The sequence below is a fragment of the Crinia signifera genome, chromosome 12 (assembly GCF_055691185.1).
Source record: "Crinia signifera chromosome 12, ASM5569118v1, whole genome shotgun sequence".
NCBI lineage: Eukaryota > Metazoa > Chordata > Amphibia > Anura > Myobatrachidae > Crinia > Crinia signifera.
In genome coordinates this window covers 50,166,958-50,187,891 of record NC_139228.1, presented here as the reverse complement: position 1 = coordinate 50,187,891, position 20,934 = coordinate 50,166,958, and positions in this window count along the sequence as shown.

Sequence of the window (20,934 nt, the reverse complement as noted above, 5' to 3'; positions counted from 1 at the left end):
TTTCTCTCCCGACACCCTCTCTCACTCTCTTCTGGTGCCCCTCCCCCTCCCCCAATCATGGACATTGTAGTGACAATGGGGGGCCACGTCAAAGATTTTGCTATGGGGTCCACATCATTCTATTTACACCTATGCCACACACCCATCATGCACTTCTGTCACCTACACTCACCCACACCCATCCTGCACTCACTCCACACCCATTCTGCACTACAATCACCCTGCATTCGCCCCACACCCATCCTGCACTTTGATGACCCTGCACTCACCCCACACCCATCCTGTATGCCAATCACCCTGCATTCACCCCACACTCATCCTGCACTCCAGTCATCCTGGATTTACCCCATACCCATCCTGCACTCCAATCACCTACACTCACCCCATTCCCATCCTGCACTCTAATCATCCTGCACTCACCCACACCCATCCTGCACTCCAATCACTCTGCACTCATCCCACACCCATCCTGCACTCCAATCACCTTGCACCTACCCCACACTCATCCTGCACTCCAATCACCCTGCATTTAACCCACACCAGTAACATAACAATAGAGGGTTCAGGGGATGCAGTTGCCATGGGGCCCAACAGCTGGGGGGGGGGGGCAAGCTAACAATCCCCTGCACCCTTTTAATTTTGTCCCAGGGACAGTGCAGCACTGTAGAAGCGGTAGTCCAGACTCCAGCTAGTCTGTCCTGAAACACAGCGTCATTCTCTAGTGACCAGCCCCAGCACGACATACAAAGGCACCTGTGCACAGTTTCCGGCACTGATGTACGGTGTACAGACTGATGTGAAGGAGAGGACCCAGCGCCTGTGCATTTTCCGGTGTGTTTCGTGTGGAGACCAGGTGCGGCGGTGAGGACTCGGGAGGCCCTGCGTGGGTGCAGCTTCCGGCTCATGACGTGGAGTGTGGCGGAGATCAGGTGGTGTGCTGTGGAGCCCCGACGCGCGGACCCGGCAGGGTGAAGACTAGGTGGAGAGGACACACACCTTGCTGCCAGAGATAGCATCATCTGTCCTGCGGCAGATAGCGTCATCTGTCCTGGGGTACACAGCGGCACCTTTACTGGGTATGGGGGGTAATTAAAAGGTACACAGCGGCACCTGTAAGTAAAGGGAGTAAAGTAGCAATTACATAGCGCTATCTATAGGGGGGTTTGCCTGCCCTGCTCTCTCTCTCTCTCATGTGCTCTCTCCCTCTCTTTCTTCCCTGCTCTCTTTCCTCCTGCACATCTTTCTCTCAGCCCAAAGTCTCACTCCACCTGTCTCTCTGCCCCTAGTCTTAGTTCTCTCTCCTCCCCACGCTCTCTCTGGCAGTCTCCAACCCCTCTCTCTTACCTGTGCCCTCTCTCTCTAGCCCTGTCTCTTCCCGACAGTCTTTCTACCCGACACTGGGTGAGATTTAATAGGATGAGAGATTCAGAAAGTGAGAGATTTGGAAAGAAATCTCCAGTTTTTTTTAAAGCGGCAACCATTTACACGTCAAAATCAAACTAGTTTTGCAGCGTTAATTATTGCCTCTTTAAAAAAACTGGAGATTTCTTACCAAATATCTCACTTTCTGAATCTCTCATACTATTAAATCTCACCCATTGTTTCTCTCCAGACACCCTCTCTCACTCTCTTCTGGTGCCCCTCCCCCAATCATGGGCATTGTAGTGACAATGGGCGGCCACGTCCAAGATTTTGCTATGGGGCCCACATCATTTTATTTACACCCATGCCACACACCCATCCTGCACTTCAATCACCTACACTCTCCCACACCCATCCTGCACTCACTCCACACCCATTCTGCACTACAATCACCCTGCACTCACCCCACACCAATGTTCCCTCTAATTTTACGAAGGCTGTGTGCGGCAAAATATTTTGGCTGTGCAACTTTGGAAGGCAATTTTAACCCCTTCCTGACGCAGCATGTTTTTGCCTTCCTGACAGAGCCCTTTTTTTCAAATCTGACATGTATCACTTAAGTGGGGATAACTTTTTTTTGCTTTTACTTATCCCAGTGATTTTGAGATTGTTTTCTCGTGACACATTGTACTTCAAGTTAGTGGTAAATTTGGGTCGATACAGTCTGTGTTTTTTTGTGAAAAATACCAAAATGTCGTAAAAAAATGGAAAATTTAGCAATTTTCAAAATGTTAAATTTTCTGCTTGTGAGACAAATAATCATAACACTCAAAAGAGTTAATAACTAACATAGACCATATGTCTACTTTATGTTTCCATCATTATTTCAGCCTCCTTTTAATTTTTTTGGACACTAGGAGGCTTAAAATATGAATAGCAAATTCTCAAATTTTCAAGAAAATTTCAAACACTGATTTTTTTAGGGACCAGTTCAGTTCTGATGTGACTTTGAGGGACTTGTATGTGAGACACCCCCATAAATGATGCCATTTCAAAAACTGCACCCCTCACAGTATTCAAAACAGCATTTTGGAAGTTTGTTAACCCTTTAGGTGTTTCACAGGAATTAAAACAAAGTGTAGGTGAAATTTCAAAATTTCATTTTTTTTGCAGATTTGCAATTTTAATACATTTTTCTAAGGAACACAGTAGATTTTACTAGAGAAATGTGACTAAAAATTGATTCCCCCAATTCTTTTGTTTTCATAAATATCCTATATGTGGCCCTAGTGTGCACGTTGACCAAACCACAGGCTTCATAATAGAAGGAGCACCTACTTGATTTTGGAGCCTCCTTTTTATGAGATTATTTTTTAGGCACCATGTAGGTTTCTAGGCACCATAAGATGCTAAAAGTTAGGAACCCCCCCCACAAGTGACCCCATTTTGCAAACTACACCCCTCAGGGAATTCATCTAGGGGTATAGTGTACATTTTAAACCCCCAGGGGTTTCACCAATTGTGGTACAACTGGGCAGTGAAAATGAAAAATTATTTTTTTTACACAAAAATGCAGTTCTGGCTCCAAATTTTTCATTTTCACAAGGAATGAAGGAGAAAAAGCACCCCAAAATCTGTGCCCCAATTTCTCCCGAGTACGGCAATGCCTCACATGTGACCAAAAAATACCATTTGGGTGCATGGCAGGACTCAGAAGGGAAGGAGTGATTTTTGGATTTTGCAGCTCAGATTCTGGTGGAATGTTGGTGGGTGCTATGTCGCATTAGCAAGACCCCCGAAGCACCAGTACAGTGGAACCCCCCCACAAGTGACCCCATTTTGCAAACTACACCCCTCAGGGAATTCATCTAGGGGTATAGTGTACATTTCAAACCCCCAGGGGTTTCACCAATTGTGGTACAACTGGGCAGTGAAAATGAAAAATTATTTTTTTTACACAAAAATGCAGTTCTGGCTCCAAATTTTTCATTTTCACAAGGAATGAAGGAGACAAAGCACCCCAAAATCTGTGCCCCAATTTCTCCCGAGTACGGCAATGCCTCACATGTGACCAAAAAATACCATTTGGGTGCATGGTAGGACTCAGAAGGGAAGGAGTGATTTTTGGATTTTGCAGCTCAGATTCTGGTGGAATGTTGGTGGGTGCTATGTCGCATTAGCAAGACCCCCGAAGCACCAATACAGTGGAACCCCCCCACAAGTGACCCCATTTTGCAAACTACACCCCTCAGGGAATTCATCTAGGGGTATAGTGTACATTTCAAACCCCCAGGGGTTTCACCAATTTTGATACAACTGGGCTGTGCAAATGAAAAATTACATTTTTTACACAAAAATGCAGTTCTGGCTCAAAATTTTTCATTTTCACAAGGAATGAAGGAGACAAAGCACCCCAAAATCTGTGCCCCAATTTCTCCCGAGTACGGCAATGCCTCACATGTGACCAAAAAATACCATTTGGGTGCATGGCAGGACTCAGAAGGGAAGGAGTGATTTTTGGATTTTGCAGCTCAGATTCTGGTGGAATGTTGGTGGGTGCTATGTGGCATTAGCAAGACCCCCAAAGCACAAATACAGTGGAACCCCCCCACAAGTGACCCCATTTTGCAAACTACACCCCTCAGGGAATTCATCTAGGGGTATAGTGTACATTTCAAACCCCCAGGGGTTTCACCAATTGTGGTACAACTGGGCAGTGAAAATGAAAAAATAATTTTTTTACACAAAAATGCAGTTCTGGCTCCAAATTTTTCATTTTCACAAGGAATGAAGGAGACAAAGCACCCCAAAATCTGTGCCCCAATTTCTCCCGAGTACGGCAATGCCTCACATGTGACCAAAAAATACCATTTGGGTGCATGGCAGGACTCAGAAGGGAAGGAGTGATTTTTGGATTTTGCAGCTCAGATTCTGGTGGAATGTTGGTGGGTGCTATGTCGCATTAGCAAGACCCCCGAAGCACCAATACAGTGGAACCCCCCCACAAGTGACCCCATTTTGCAAACTACACCCCTCAGGAAATTCATCTAGGGGTATAGTGTACATTTCAAACCCCCAGGGGTTTCACCAATTTTGATTCAACTGGGCTGAGCAAATGAAAAATTAAATTTTTTACACAAAAATGCAGTTCTGGCTCAAAATTTTTCATTTTCACAAGGAATGAAGGAGACAAAGCACCCCAAAATCTGTGCCCCAATTTCTCCCGAGTACGACAATGCCTCATGTGTGACCAAAAAATGGCAGGACTCAGAAGGGAAGGAGTGATATTTGGATTTTCAGCACAGATTCTGGTGGAATGTTGGTGGGTGCTATGTCGCATTAGCAAGACCCCCGAAGCACCAATACAGTGGAACCCCCCCACAAGTGACCCCATTTTGCAAACTACACCCCTCAGGGAATTCATCTAGGGGTATAGTGTACATTTCAAACCCCCAGGGGTTTCACCAATTTTGATACAACTGGGCTGTGCAAATGAAAAATTACATTTTTTACACAAAAATGCAGTTCTGGCTCAAAATTTTTCATTTTCACAAGGAATGAAGGAGACAAAGCACCCCAAAATCTGTGCCCCAATTTCTCCCGAGTATGGCAATGCCTCATATGTGACCAAAAAATACCAGTTGGGTGCATGGCAGGACTCAGAAGGGAAGGAGTGATTTTTGGATTTTGCAGCTCAGATTCTGGTGGAATGAATGGTGGGTGCTATGTGGCATTAGCAAGACCCCCGAAGCACAGTGAAATGATGAACCTAATAATCCATAGATGTGTGGTATATTTTAAAACACTCCTTTATACATAGGCCGGGTTTGTCGGGGCAAGTTTCACAGTGGAAAATAGTATCCTTTCTTATTCCCTTTTTATAGCAAACTTTGCACCTTTTTTGTGTCCTGCCCTTTCTTGCAGTGGAGGGGATTTCGTTAGGAAAATGCTGCCCTGGTACAATACAGGGGCCAGTACTAGAAGTACTGGGGCCCTCTGTCTGCTGGTTCCCAAATATTAGGCCCTTTATGACTGCCTCTTGAAAGTGCATAAATGTCCCCCTCTGGCTGGTAGAACGGAATAGCACGTAAGCGTTATACAGTGCCATCTGGATGATATACACGGCCAGCTTCTTGTACCAGATTTTTGTTTTCCGCAGGGGACTGTACGGCTTCAGTACCTGATCTGAAAGATCCACTCCGCCCATGTACTTATTGTAATCTAGGATACAATTAGGTTTTGAGGTGTGGGTACTGGTACCTCGTACAGGGATGGAGGTGGTACTGTCTCCATGAATTGTTGTCAGTATAAGGACATCCCTCTTGTCCTTATATTTGACCAACAACATATTTTCGGTGGATTGTGCCCTGCTTTCACCCCTTCTCAGTACTTGGGCAATGTGCGTTTTTGGGAGGCCTCTTTGGTTCTTGCGCACAGTACCGCAAGCTGCTGTACCTCTTGAACCAAGGGCCTTAAACAGGGGGATGCTAGTGTAAAAGTTATCCACATAGAGGTGATAACCTTTATCCAGGAAGGGGTGCACTAAATCCCAGACAATTTTTCCACTAACACCTACGAGGGAGGGGGGGCATTCTGGCGGTTCAATTCTTGAATCCTTCCCTTCATATACCCTAAACCTGTGGGTGTACCCTGAGGTGCTTTCACACAGTTTATACATTTTTATGCCATACCTTGCCCTCTTACTGGGAAGGTACTGGCGGAATTTAACCCTTCCTTTAAAATGTATAAGGGACTCGTCAATACAAATAAATTTTTCAGGGATGTACATCTCTGCAAATTTGGCACTGAAATGATCAATGACCGGCCTGACTTTGAATAGCCGGTCAAAGGTGGGATCATCTCTGGGTGGGCACTGTGCATTATCGGTGTAATGTAAAAATTTAAGGATTGTCTCAAAACGAGTCCGAGTCATGGCCATACGGTAAAATGGGGTGCTGTACAGAACATCTGTACTCCAATATTGCCTAATTTCTGGCTTTTTTACTATGCCCATATGTAACACCAGACCCCAAAACGTCATCATCTCTACTGCATCTACAGGGGTCCACCTAGCAAATGATGACGTGGGGTTTTGAGCAATAAACTGCTGGGCATATAAATTACTTTGGTCCACCATTAAATTTATAAAATCATCAGAGAAAAATAATTTGAAAAAGTCAATTTCTCTGAGACCTGTTGAATCAAATTGGATTCCTGGGATGGCCAAAAACTCAGGAACCTGGGGCTCAAAATTGTCTGGTGGTGGGGTCCATACGGGATCAATCATTTGGGGGCGGGTCTCAGCTGCTCTACGGGGGCGTCTTTGAGGGGGTCCCTCATCACTAGAGGAGGAAGAGAAGCTTAAGACGAATCCTTCAAATTCCCCGCTTGCATCACTGGCTGTGTCAGAGTCAGAGGCAAGCATGGCATATGCCTCCTCCGCTGAATACATTCTTCTGGATGACTGGGATGACATTTGGGATGACATTTGGGATGCCATTTTTATTTTTGTGTTTCTGTAAGTGTAATGTTTCAACACGTGTATAGTGTAGGGGGGGTACAAACTTTATTTCAACACGGGGGGTATGTAGTGTGTAGTGTGTATGTAGTGCAGAAAAAAAATACTTTATACAGGAATTTGATCCCAATAAAAAAAAAAAAAAATTGAAGGGGTTAAAAAAAAAAAAAAAGGTCCTGCGCCAAAAATTGAGCACAGATGTTGGTCAGTAACGTCCGTCACTGAACAGCGCTCAAAGGCAACAGGACACCCACAAAAGCAACGTGGGTGTAAAAAAATAAAAAAAAAATAAACCACAGCACTCTCCAAAAAAAAAACAATTTAAAAAAACTGCAGAAAAAAAATCAACCCTGTGCCAAAAATGCTGTTCAGTGATGTACGTCACTGATCAGCGGCCACAGGACACCCACAAAAGCAACGTGGGTGTAATAATCCACAGCACTCTCCAAAAAAAAACAATTTAAAAAAACTGCAGAAAAAAAATGATATCAACCCTGTGCCAAAAATGCTGTTCAGTGATGTACGTCACTGATCAGCGGCCACAGGACACCCACAAAAGCAACGTGGGTGTAAAAACAAAACCCCACTGCACTCTCCACTGTGGGTGCAACCTGACAGGGTATATATAAAAAAAAAAACCTGGACCCCCAAAAAGTTGCTGATCAGTTAATTAATTTAAACTGATCAGCACAAAAGGGGGGGCAGCAGGGGGTCAGCAGTCAGTTGCACAGGCAGCACAACCTTTGGTGCAACTGACAGGTATATATATAAAAAAAAAAAAACCCCAAAAAGTTGCTGATCAGCACAGATATACTGATCAGCACAAAAGGGGTGCAGCAGACACAAAATATAGCACTCTCTATCACTCTCTGTCACTATCTGTCACTATCTCTCACGATCTGTGACTCTATGACACTGCAGCAGCAGCACACAGGAAGTCACAAGATCCAGGAAGCATCCAGCTGCTGGCAGCACGCTACCAGCGGTGATCAGGTAAGTATCAGGCAAGGATCAGGTATGTATATCACGACAGATTGGTTGGTGACCGCTCTGCATGCAATTCCAGACCGGAATGGCGTCTGCAGCGCAGTCACCGTTAGTTTAAATGACGCGCCTTGGCTGTGATTGGTCTGTCGGTCCGACGGACCAATCACAGCCTTGGGGGCAGGTGGGGTGAGGTGTGGTCATCACCGGTGACCCCCTCATGCCCCCTCACACCCGACGGTGATTGACACCTGTGTTACCGAGCGTCTGATTCGCCAGTAACACAGGAAAACGCTGCGACTGGCTGTTCACATTGAACAGCCAATCACAGCGATCGCCGACGGGGGGGAGGCATCGCCGCCCCCCCTGGGCATGCAGGGACATGTCTGCTGTCAGGGACAGCAGACATGTTTAAACTGTCACCGCGTCTATAGACGCGTGGACAGTTTAAAGTCATGACGTATATATACGTCATGTGTCGGGAAGTACATCCCGGCCATGACGTATATATACGTCAAATGTCGGGAAGGGGTTAATTTTTGTGCGTCACTTATATATAACTGGAAAATGACGTTCAGCATTTGTGTTAACATAACTTCAAAATGATATTAAACATTTACAGTAAACATTCAAAACACAGCACACAATGTAGTTAATGGGTGAAACACACATTAATTGAGTCCACAACTGCAAAAAGGGACCACGGCTGCTTTGCGTGCTCTGTTGTAATGTCTGTTTGCATGCTCGTCGAGTTGTGTGCACGTGTGCACAGCTTAGAGGGAACACTGCCCCACACCCATCCTGCACTTTAATGACCCTACACTCACCTCACACCCATCCTGTACGCCAACCACCCTGCATTCACCCCACACTCATCCTGCACTCCAGTCACCCTGCACTCACCCACACCCATCCTGCACTCCAATCTCCTAACTTACCCCACACCCTGCACAGGATACGGTCATTGGGTAACCAGCATGATGGTAGACAATCATTAGGTCAACTTGCATGTAGGTCGACATGACTTAAGGTAGACATGCAGGAAGGTTAACATGATTTAAGGTCGACAGGGTCATTAGGTCGACATGTGTTAGGTCGACAGGGTCATTAGGTCGACATGGTTTTTTTTGACCGTTTTCCCCCCCCCCCAAAAATGGTAGCATTTCATATCCTACCATCCACTAGGGCAGGGGTAGGCTAGTAATTTCTAACAGAGTCCGAGTATTTCTAATTATTTTGATCGAGGTCCACAAAATCAAATATCATTATATATATATATATATATATAGACGGTGATGCGGCGGCACTCGAACAATAAACACACAGAGAAACGGCACCAGAACCTCCTCCAGGCGGAAATCGGCCAGCGCCGTGGTCGCGCCCGGAAGCTGTCACCCAGTGCACCCATCACCACCATCTTGAGTACTGGAAGCTGCATGTTTACGAAGCGTTAAGTACTGGCAGAAACTGTCATAATATTAAATAACTGAATACAGTCAAAATGCATGGTAATAAACAGTACAGTCTATCAGTTAAAGAAAACACTGGAGTCCCATTGTTTCATTGAGTCCTTTCGGACTTAAGGTATCTAACAAAAAAATCCATTTAGATTCCTTCTGGAGCAACAGTTTAGACCTTTTGCCTCCCCTTCTAAGAGGGGGAACGTGGTCTATAATAATATGTTTAAATGCGGTGGGAGAGTGTCCCTGTTCCGCATAATGTCTGGCTACAGGCTGCGTGCTGGTGCCAGACAAAACTGCGGCACGTATGACCTGCCTGTGCTGGGCCATCCTGACTTTAAACTGACAGTCCGTCTTGCCTATGTAGTATTTCCCACATGGACATATGAGGGCATATACCACATAGGCAGACGAACAGGTGAGTCTGTCACATATTTTAAAGGTTTTGGGTAGAAAGGGATGTTTGACAGTGCTACCTGTCAACATATATCCACAGGTTGTACAACTCGTACATTTCACACAACCCAGTTTAGGTGTGCCCCAAAACGTGTTAGTGGCCCGGGTTCCCTGATTAGTGACATCAGTATGTACTACATAGTCACGTAAATTTTTCCCTCTGGAAAAACTCATCATAATCCTTTTCTTTTGCAGGGTGGTGAGGCTGTTGTCCGTAGTGACGATAGGCCAATGGTTTTTGATAGCTTTACGAGCTGCATGACTGGCCGTGCTGTACCGACTAGGCCATATGATAGTGTTGGCTAAGTCCTTTTTATCTTTTTTTATCAGGGTGCTTGCTCTAGTTCTTTGCATCACCTGGTCCTTAATTTTGACCAATTCATTGCGCTCATAACCCCTGGCTATGAATTTTTCTATCATCAGGTTAAGTTGGTGTTCTGCCTCTATATCATCATTACATATTCTTCTCACCCTGAGAAATTGGGAAAGAGGTAAACCTTTTTGTACTGATTGGGGATGAAAGGAAGAAGGGGGCAATAGGACATTACGATCCGTGGGCTTTACAAAAAGGGTGGTTTTTAGTTTATCTAGTTTTTGTATCTTGACGTCCAAAAACTCTATTTCTGTTTGTGACAGTTTTAGTGTCAATTTGACTGGACTATCACGGGAATTTTGGTCGTTGACCAACTGCTCAAGGGCTTCGGCGTCTCCACCCCAAAACAATAACATATCGTCTATATATCTAGAATAATAGACTATGTTACTGGAGATGGCACTGTCTGAGAAGAAGATGTTACGCTCTAACATGTATGCATTGGCGTAGGCTGGCGCGACCGAAGCGCCCATAGCGCAGCCCGCCAATTGTAGGTAGAAACTACCGTCATACATGAAATAATTCTCGGTCAGTACCATCTCCAGCAACCCACAGAAAAACTCAATGTTGGGTCCTATGTAGGCAGGGTGACTTGAGATTAATTGGTGGGTAGCCAGGATCCCTTGGGAATGGGGGATACATGTATATAACGAGCAGACATCGATACTGGCTAATATACATCCATCAGGGATTGACACAAGATTATCAAGGGCTATCAGGAGAGCAGTTGTGTCCTGTAATACAAATTCAGACTGTTGTATACACGGCTGTAAATATGTATCCAAATACATTGACACAGAGTGGAAAATGGAACCCCTGGCAGAAATGATGGGTCTGCCAGGGGGATCCACCAAACTCTTGTGCACCTTAGGTAAGGTGTACAAAAGGGGCTTGGTTGGATACTCAGTAATTAATGCATTAAAGATCTCCTGATTGATGATGCCAGCATCTACTGCTGATTTTAAGTACCCCTCCAATTCTCGTTTTTAGGTGTTTGTAGGATCACCCGACAACCGGGCATAAACTGTAGAATCAGCCAATTGTCTCTGAATCTCTCTCCTGTAGTCACATAGGTCCTGTACCACAATAGACCCCCCCTTGTCCGAAGCACGGATCACAATGTCCTCTCGTCTCCCCAGATCCTTCAGAGCCCTCCACTCTGATTGACTCAAGTTAGAATGGTGTCCTTGTTCAGGTTTATTGGCCAATACAACCGCAGTTTCGACCATACGCGTAAATGATTTGATGGACGCGTTTAACAAAGGTGGATTAAATGAAGATTTCTTTTTTAATTTTTGCAACTCAGATGGTAGTTGCGGTTTGGTTATAGGTCTAATATGGTCCTTGAAGTGTTCCTGTAACTTTAGCTGTCTGTTTAACTTAAATACCTCAGTTTTCCATAGGAAAGGGTCATGTCTGGTAGTTGGGATAAAATTCAACCCCTTGCTCAGAACACTGGATTCATCTGGTGTGAGCGGGCTGGAAGAGAGATTGAATATTATCTCCTCTTGCCCCGAACGGGGGTTTTTTGTCCCCTTGTTGCGCCGCCACTGGCCTCCTCTCCGACTATACCTTCTGGGAGTTTTAGCTGGGCCCTGGTTCGTGCCGCTAAAGGGATTGGGGCCTTTTTTGCCCTCCGTGTATTCCTTTCCCCCTCACTGGCTGAGGTGCCAGATTCATTAGAAGTGTCAAAACGATAACCACGTCTAGGTCTTCTCGTGTAGCCCCCACGATCTTCTGACTGCGTGCCCCCCGTTAGCCATCCGTACACATTGTGAGATTCATAGTCATTGTTGACCTTAGTAAATTTCTCACGTTTGTATTTTATAAGTTCTTTCTTGTACGTGTCTATTTGGCTTTGTAATTTCTGGAGCCAATCGCAGGACTTTTCATCCACAAAGGCTTGTTTGTGAGATGTTTCAAAAGAGGCAAGCTCCTCTTTAGTGACATTAAGCTCCCTGGTTGACTCCTCTATTACTAGAAGGAGCAAGTCCAGGGAGCATTTATTTAAGATGGCACACCATCTTTTGCAAAACGTGACGTTGTTACGTCCTATCGTGGGTATGTTTTTAACTCGAAACCCGCGAGGGATCTTTTTGGCAGTAAAATATTCAGAGAGTGTGACTCCATGATAATAAAAGTCTGTCTCCCTTCTCTTTAGTTTAGCCCAGTCTCTGAAGAGATCTTGCAAGGAAACGTCTTCAGTAGTGGCAAGCACTTTTTCTGTGTAGACAATGCCAGACGCATCCACGTCAGAGAAGGTTAAAATATCTCCCACTTCCAACGTGACCCGTTCAGATGCTTGTTCCATACTGTACACAAGACGGCTACTGTGTCTTTAAAAGCACTCCGTGTTGTCCACAGACATACACCAGCATACGAAACTGAAAATCACCAGTCCTGAAATAGCAAGCCCAATACACGGGTATAAATCCACCAGGGTGCACTGAATAAGCGATGAATCCAAGGCGACTTGTATCATCCACATGTAAAACAACGTGATTCTGGCACTCACTGCATACGCGGTATACTTTTCCCGGTGCCCTCCGTACAGTGACTCATGACGTGAAGTACGAAAAGCAACACATTCTTTCTAATCCCATTTTTTCCAGGTTCATCAATTGTTACGTAAGGTACATTGATGACCTGTTTTTTATATGGACTGACACTGATGCTCTGCTCAATGAATTTGTACTACTCTTAAATTCCATTCCTGGTAATATTAGATTTACTTCCAGCAGCAGCCCTGTAAGCATCAATTTTCTTGATGTCCTCATTACGATTAAAGATGGGACATTCATGACTTCCTTATTCAAAAAGCCTACCGATAAAAATACTTTGTTGCTTGCCACAAGCTTCCACCCCCAGCCGCTCAAACGTGGCTTGCCCTATTCTCAACTCCTAAGAGCAGTGCGAATCACATCCGATGTATCATCCCTTGATGGGGTACTTGATGATATGTGCAAACAGTTTATCGAACGACAGTATGACCGCAAGGAGGTCGAAGAGGCCAAAGCCAAATGTTTGGCCCTACAGAGGTCAGAGTTGCTATCCCCCAAGGTGAGGGAAGAAAAGGAGCAGAGGCTACACTTTGTGACAACCTTCTCGGTGGCGTCTAAATCTATAAAGGAATCCATGACACAACACTGGCATATCCTACGCACCGATCCAGTTATGGGAAAAATTTGTCAGTGTCCTCTCCTGTTCTGCTTCAAAAGAAGCCAAAATCTCAAACAGCAGCTTACATTCTCTGACATCAGTCCGAAAGTGGACCAATCAAAAAATTGGCTTTCTAGGCCCGTCGGCTCACAAAAATGCTCCGGTTGTGTCAACTGTCGCCATATGATCAAAGCAAGTGAACTTATACACCCCACTACAGGCAAGAGATACAGTCTTAAACATACTATGGACTGTGAGACCAGATACGTGGTCTATGTGATTAAGTGCCCGTGTAACAAACTATACGTGGGCAAAACTATGCGGATGCTCAAGGAGAGAATAGGTGCACATAGGTCGTCCATCAATAAAGCATATACAAAGATGGACACTAATACACCACCGGTGGCCAGGCATTTCGTCAATAGTGGACATTCAATCAAAGATTTTGCCTTCATGCCACTTGAACACTTGCCCCCTTTGAGGCTAGGTGGCGATAGGCATTCATTGCTGATGAAAAAGGAGTGCTACTGGATATATGAGTTCAACTGCATGAGTCCTAGGGGCTTAAATGAAGAATTTTCGTTTTCTCCATTTATACATTAATCATTATACTGCCGCTCCATGCTTCCCTCTTATGTTCAGAATAGTATATAATATGCATTTACATGTTTTTGCACATTATGGCCTCTCTCAAGCAATCCAGTTGAGGCAAATTGCCCTGGGTATGAGAGACGTGTAATTGGTCTATTCTGCACATACTAATTTTTTCCCTTTTTTGTATGTATTAATGTTTGTCCGCTTGTATTGTTAAGTATGTAAACTTTTTTCTGGATATACTCCAAATTTTTTTTGGATATATTCCAGTTTTCACAGGCATTTACTCCTTGTCAGTGCCGATGCGCTTGGTCACCATGGTAACAGCTGGCTGCGTGGATCATATCCGGGGACCGGGGAACCTCTCTGGAGTCCGCCTGCAACATGTGCTGTACTTTTGGTTCCACAACGCCGTTTGTACTTCCGGTATGCGGCGCTGTTGGATACTAGCTGCAGCGATGTGCAGGTGTGACATGGAGCGGAGACGCTCGGCGCACGTGATTGATCCTGGTGGCAGCAGGTGAGTGTACCTTTATGCCCCCTATATAGCACTGATCTTTTGCTCAGTATCTTGTCAACCCCTCTTGAAGAAGGTGCCTATGCGCCGAAACGGCCGTCGAGGAGACGTGAGAATTTGATTATGTATCTCTGATGCCTATGGGTGTTGTTACTATGCTTTGATTCATATGAGCTTGAAGATGTTTGCATTGCATTAAATATGCACTAAAGTATTCCTGTTTTGGACTTCCTCATTCCTGGTGCCGGTGGCCTTGTTGCTTACAGGACCATACCTCTATATATATATATATATATATATATATATATATATATATATACAAGCGAGGATGGGAATGCACTCCTCTCACCAAACAGCTTGCCCGGTGCCTTCCCTAGATACTCCTGGCGTGGAGCACAAATGTAGAACGATGCGTGGGCGGCACTCGGAAAAAACAAATCACACTCGAAGCGGGTGTATCATCAACGTTTCGAGACTCTTTATTTAATGTCTCGTCATCAGGATATCCTGATGACGAGACATTAAATAAAGAGTCTCGAAACGTTGATGATACACCCGCTTCGAGTGTGATTTGTTTCTTCCGAGTGCCGCCCACGCATCGTTCTATATATATATATATATATATATATATATATATATATATATATATATATATACTAGGTGATTCATCGCGCCCTACGGGCGCTCTTCACACCGTCGTAAGGGGCTGCGCCCCCTTAATTTTGTATATGAGAAATATGGTTAGAATTGTATGAAAGATGCCCTGTATTGCAACTTAGGTGTCCGCGAATCGCGGGAGGGGGGGTCGCGGAGGGTGCCGCGAATTGCAGGAGGGGGGGTCGCGGGGGGTGCCGTGAATTGCAGGAGGGGGGGTTGTGGGGGGGTGGATGCTGCGAATCGCGGGAGGGGAGGGATTGCAGAGAATCGCGGGAGGGGGGTCGCGGGGTGGGTTGCCGCAAATCGCGGGAGGGGGGTTACGGGGGCGGGGGTTGCGGCGAATCATGGTAGGGGGGGTCGCGGGGGGTGTGCCGTGAATCACGGGAGGGGGGGTCACGGGGTGGGGTGCCGAGAATCGCGGGGGTTTTTTGTGTGCCGTGAATCGCGGGAGTGGGGGTTGCGGGGGGGGTGGGGGGGGGGTGTGACGCGAATCGCCACAAGAAAAAAATCAACACAGAAAGGTCAACACATGTAAATGTTGACATAAGTGTGGCACTTCATTGGTGTCCATGTCGACACATGAGAATGAATATGAAAACATTCAAAAAATAAAAAAAAACTTCAAAAACTCATGTCAACCTTTTTCATTGTCGACCATAGCCATGTCAGTGTTTTCCATGTGCAATTTAATTCTGGAGCTGCCGCGAATCGTGGGGGGTGCCGCGAATTGCGGGAGGGGGGGTCGCGGGGGTGGGTGCCGCGAATCGCGGGAGGGGGGGTTACGGGGCGGGGGTTGCGGCGTATCATGGGAGGGGGGGTCGCGGGGGTGTGCCATGAATCACGGGAGGGGGGGTCACGGGGTGGGGTGCCGAGAATCGCGGGGGAGGTGTGTGTGTGTGCCGTGAATCGCGGGAGTGGGGGTTGTGGGGGGGGGGGGTGTGACGCAAATCGCCACAAGAAAAAATCAACACAGAAAGGTCAAAACATGTAAATGTTGACATAAGTGTGGCACTTCATTGGTGTCCATGTCGACACATGAGAATGAATATGATAACATTCAAAAAATGAAAAAAAAAACTTCAAAAACTCATGTCAACCTTTTTCATTGTCGACCATAGCCATGTCAGTGTTTTCCATGTGCAATTTAATTCTGGAGCTGCCGCGAATCACGGGGGGTGCCGCGAATTGCGGGAGGGGGGGTCGCGGGGTTGGGTGCCGCGAATCGTGGGAGGGCGGGGTTCACAGGGGTTCCGGTGGGGGGTTGCCGCGAATTGCGGGAGGTGGGGGGTCACGGGGGGTGCCGCGAATCGCGGGAGGGGGGTTGCGGGGGGGTGTGACGCGAATCGCCACAAGAAAAAATCAACACAGAAAGGTCAACACATGTAAATGTTGACATAAGTGTGCCACTTCATTGGTGTCCATGTTGACACATGACAACATTAAAAAAATGAAATAAATCTTCAAAAACTCATGTCAACCTTTTTCATTGTCGACCATAGCCGTGCCAGTGTTTTGCATGTGCCATTTAATCCTGGGGCTGCCGCGAATAGCGGGGGGGTGCCGCGATTTGCGGGAGGGGGGGGGTTGCGGGGGGTGGGTGCCGCGAATCGCGGGAGAGCGGGGTTCATGGGGGTTCCGGTGGGGGGTTGCCGCGAATTGCGGGAGGGGGGGGGGGTTGCGGGGGGGGGGGTGTCCATGTCGACACATGACAATGAATATGAAAAAATTAAAAATAAATCTTCAAAAACTCATGTCAACCTTTTTCATTGTCGACCATAGCCATGTCAGTGTTTTGCATATGCCATTTAATCCTGGGGCTGCTGCGAATTGCAGGGGGGGGGGGGGGTGCCGCGAATCGCGGGAGGGGGGTCGCAGGGGGGGGGGTGCCGCCAATCGTGCAAGGGGGGGTCGCGGGGGGGTTCTTTTTGACGCGAATCGCGGGAGGGAGGTCGCAGGGGGGGTGTTTTTTCCGCGAATCGGGGGGGGGGGGTCACGGGGGAGGGTTTGCCGCGATTCGCGGGAGGGGGGGGTCGCGGGGTGGTGGTTATGCCGCGAATTGCGGGAGGGGTCGTGGGGGGGTTCTTTTTGCAGCGAATCGCGGGAGGGGGGGTCGCGGGGGTGTTTTTGCTGCGAATCGCGGTAGGGGGGGTCGCGGGGGAGCGGGTGTTTTTGCCGCGAATCGTGGGAGGGGGGGGGGGCGCGCGGGGGGGAGGTTTTGCCACAAATCGCGGGAGGGGGGTGCTCACCTGGTGGCTGTGGAGTAGCAGTGCTGGGCAACATGGGAAGGCAGTGGGTGTCTGGCACTGTCTGTGGGCTCACTGGGCTGGTTCTCTGTCACATACCTCCCAACATGACCCTCTCCAGGAGGGACACAATGCTCTGTTTCTAGACTTCCCCTTAATGTATGATTGCCATCACCTGTTTTAAACAGGTTAATTTCTCAGAAAGGTGTTCAGCACAGATGAAGGCAATCACACATTAAGAGGAAAGTCCAGGAACAGAGCGTTATAGACACAGACACCCACTTTGAGTGACAGATGTAGCCAAATATATAGGAGATATATATAAACACAAACGAAGAATAGGCGGCACTCCGAGGACTTCTTTTAGAAATTTGTATTAGGTAACAAGACACCAACGTTTCGAGGCTAGCGCCTCTTTGTCAAGGTGATGATAAAACAGTGAATGATTTACTGTTTTATCATCACCTTGACAAAGAGGCGCTAGCCTCGAAACGTTGGTGTCTTGTTACCTAATACAAATTTCTAAAAGAAGTCCTCGGAGTGCCGCCTGTTCTTCGTTTGTGTTATCTTCTCCGCCTGGAAGGCACCGGGGTATTTGTCTGGAAGGGAGAGTGCCGGACCGCACACCGCAGCATATATATATATATATATATATATATATAATTGCGGGGATGCGGCGGCACTCAGCAAAAGAAACAACCAGGGAAACATCACCAACGTTTCTGAGCTATTTCAGCTCTTTTAGGTGCAGAGGACATTTTTACAATACAATAAATGTGTTTAAATACCTTTCCTTGTCCCACACCGGCCGCCGAGCACGCCGTCGCCATCTAGTGACGTCATCCCTGCAGCAGCAGCCGGGTATGGGCGGGGAAGAGGGGCGGGCATACATAAATCTGTGAACAATGATAAACAAAAATAAAATACATAAATATTAAGTGCAATTTTCTTTAGCGCAAACAATTCCTATGTCCACGCATATCTCACAAATAAAGTGCTAGTGCAAAAAAAACATTTTAAGAGCGTGTGCCGCTTAAAAACGTGTTTAAAAACCGTGAAAAATTCTGGTGTTATATGGTGAACATAGATTATACCCTACAAATAAACAGACTTACATTCATCCTTTCTATCATGTTACCAACACCAATGTATACATGTAATCTTACTCGCTTACAAAGTGTCGGTATCCAGTTCACCATATCTTTGAACTTATTAAAATTCTGCAGTCGGCTGACGCCGCTGAAACAGGTTGACATATCTCCCTGTCTCTATATTGTATTTTTGCTATTCGCACCCCCGCTATAATCAAATAATAAGGTGCCTGTATCTATTTAAATATTACACCGTGTTTTAAACTAGTTAAGAACTCACGGTCAAGTTCTCACCACTATATCAGATGTCATGTTAAATTTCAAATGTCAAAAGGCCCCGCCCACCCATGGTGCTGCATTCCTCTCACAAGAAATATGAGTACCCAGCATGCTCATTGAGCCCCCTGGGTGCCAGGGTTTCGAGCCAGTGTATCCACCGGCTCTCTGCTCTGCACAATTGAAGTCCCCTATCTCCTCCCCGTTTGGGTTCAGGAATCTGTTCTATAATCCTGTATCTGAGGGATGTTAAGGGGTGCTTTTCAGTTGAAAAGTGGCGGGAAATTGGATGTGCAAGACACTCTTTGTCTAATTTGAATGGGTTTTCCCGAGAACTGGTGATAAAACGTATCGCCTGCTGTCATAAAGTTGCAGGTAGTACACCCGCTACATTTGAAACACCCCACCTTGGGAATTCTCAAAAAGGTCGACACAGTTTTTTGGGGGGACACAATGTCATTTTTAACCTGGAATTTTTTTTTAAATGTTTGCCCCTGGTGTATGCGCACATAATTCTTTTATTTTGTAGTGACTTTAGTAGTGACCTGGGGCTGCAAACTTGTTAACCATTTGAGACAGAGATCTATCTAACTCGCCCGGGTCACTAACAATCCTGCGTACACGTAGCATTTGGGAGTACGGCAACCCTCTTTTGAGAGGGGTGGGATGGTGGCTACTCGCCAACAATAAATTGTTTCTGTCCATGCTCTTGCTAAATAAAGATGTTGAGATTGTGCCCTCAGAAACTGTGATCCTCACATCCAAAAAATTAACACTTTCACAGCTGACATTATGAGTGAACTTCACTGGTGAACCAGACTGGTGAACCGTCAAAGGACTACAAGGAAGAATTGGACAAGATCCTTCAAACAGCAGTACAAGATGCCATCATTGACAACACTGTGAGGGAATCATTGACTACTCAGTTCCCCATTGTACCGCTGCTATATACAATTCCCAAGATCCACAAAGATAGCAGGAACCCTCCGGGCAGACCCATCATCTCTCCCCGGCGGTCCCTCTATCAGGTGGTATCCATCTTCTTGGATTATTTCCTTCAACCCTGAGTACAGGGAGAAAGTGCTCCTATCTAAAAGATAATTGTTTGTTGATGAAGTTGTCACAGTCGGGCCGGTTGCCACTTGGTTGTCTGATGTGTACCGTGGACGTCGCAAGTCTCTACACGTGCATACCGCACGAGGGGGGACTCGCGGCGGTGCGGGCACTGATCACTGACGACCCGTTGTACTTGGGCCCTAATGTTGAGTTCTTTTTAACATTATTGAATATAACACTTAAACGCAACTTTTTCATGTCGGATAACAAGTATTATTTATAGCGGTCCTCTGTAGCCCCATCGCTAGCCAACAGCTATATGTTCCTAGTCGAACGAGAATTGTTTTTCAGTAATCCCGAGGTCAGCAGGCGTCTGGTACTGTATACTAGGTACATAGACGACCTGCTGATCTTCTGGAATGGTCCTCAATCTGAATATGAGGAGCTGATTGCGGCCCATAATCAGTCTGGTTCACCAGTGAAGTTCACTCATAGGGGGAAATTTACTAAGATGTGTATTCTACTTCACATGTGATGTTGCTATAGGAAACCAATCAGAATTTACTTCTTATTTATTTAGCACTCTCTAGAAGATAGTAGACAGGATCTGATTGGTTGCCCATAGCAACATCACATGTGAAGTCGAATACACATCTTAGTAAATTTCCCCCATAATGTCAGCTGTGAAAGTATTAATTTGGATGTGAGGATCACAGTTTCTGAGGGCACAATCTCAACATCTTTAGTTAGCAAGAGCACGGACAGAAACAATTTATTGTTGGCGAGTAGCCACCATCCCACCCCTCTGAAAAAAGGGTTGCCATACTCCAAAATGCTACGTGCACGCAGGATTGTTAGTGACCAGGGAGAGTTAGATAGATCTCTGTCTCAAATGGTTGACAAGTTTGCAGCCCGAGGTTACAACAGAGAGGAGCTGGAGAAAACTAAAAGTAAAGTCAGCCAATTACCCAGGGAAAGGGCCATTAGCAGCAGGAACAATCAACAAAAAGATGATAAGTTCATTTGGGTTAATGCATTCCATTCATCAAGTTCAGCCATCAATGGTAATGCCAAAACCCAATGGCCAATAATTAAGACAGACCCCTCCCTAAAGTCACTACAAAATAAAATAATTATGTGCGCATACACCAGGGGAAAAAATGTAAAAATTTTCCTGGTTAAAAATGA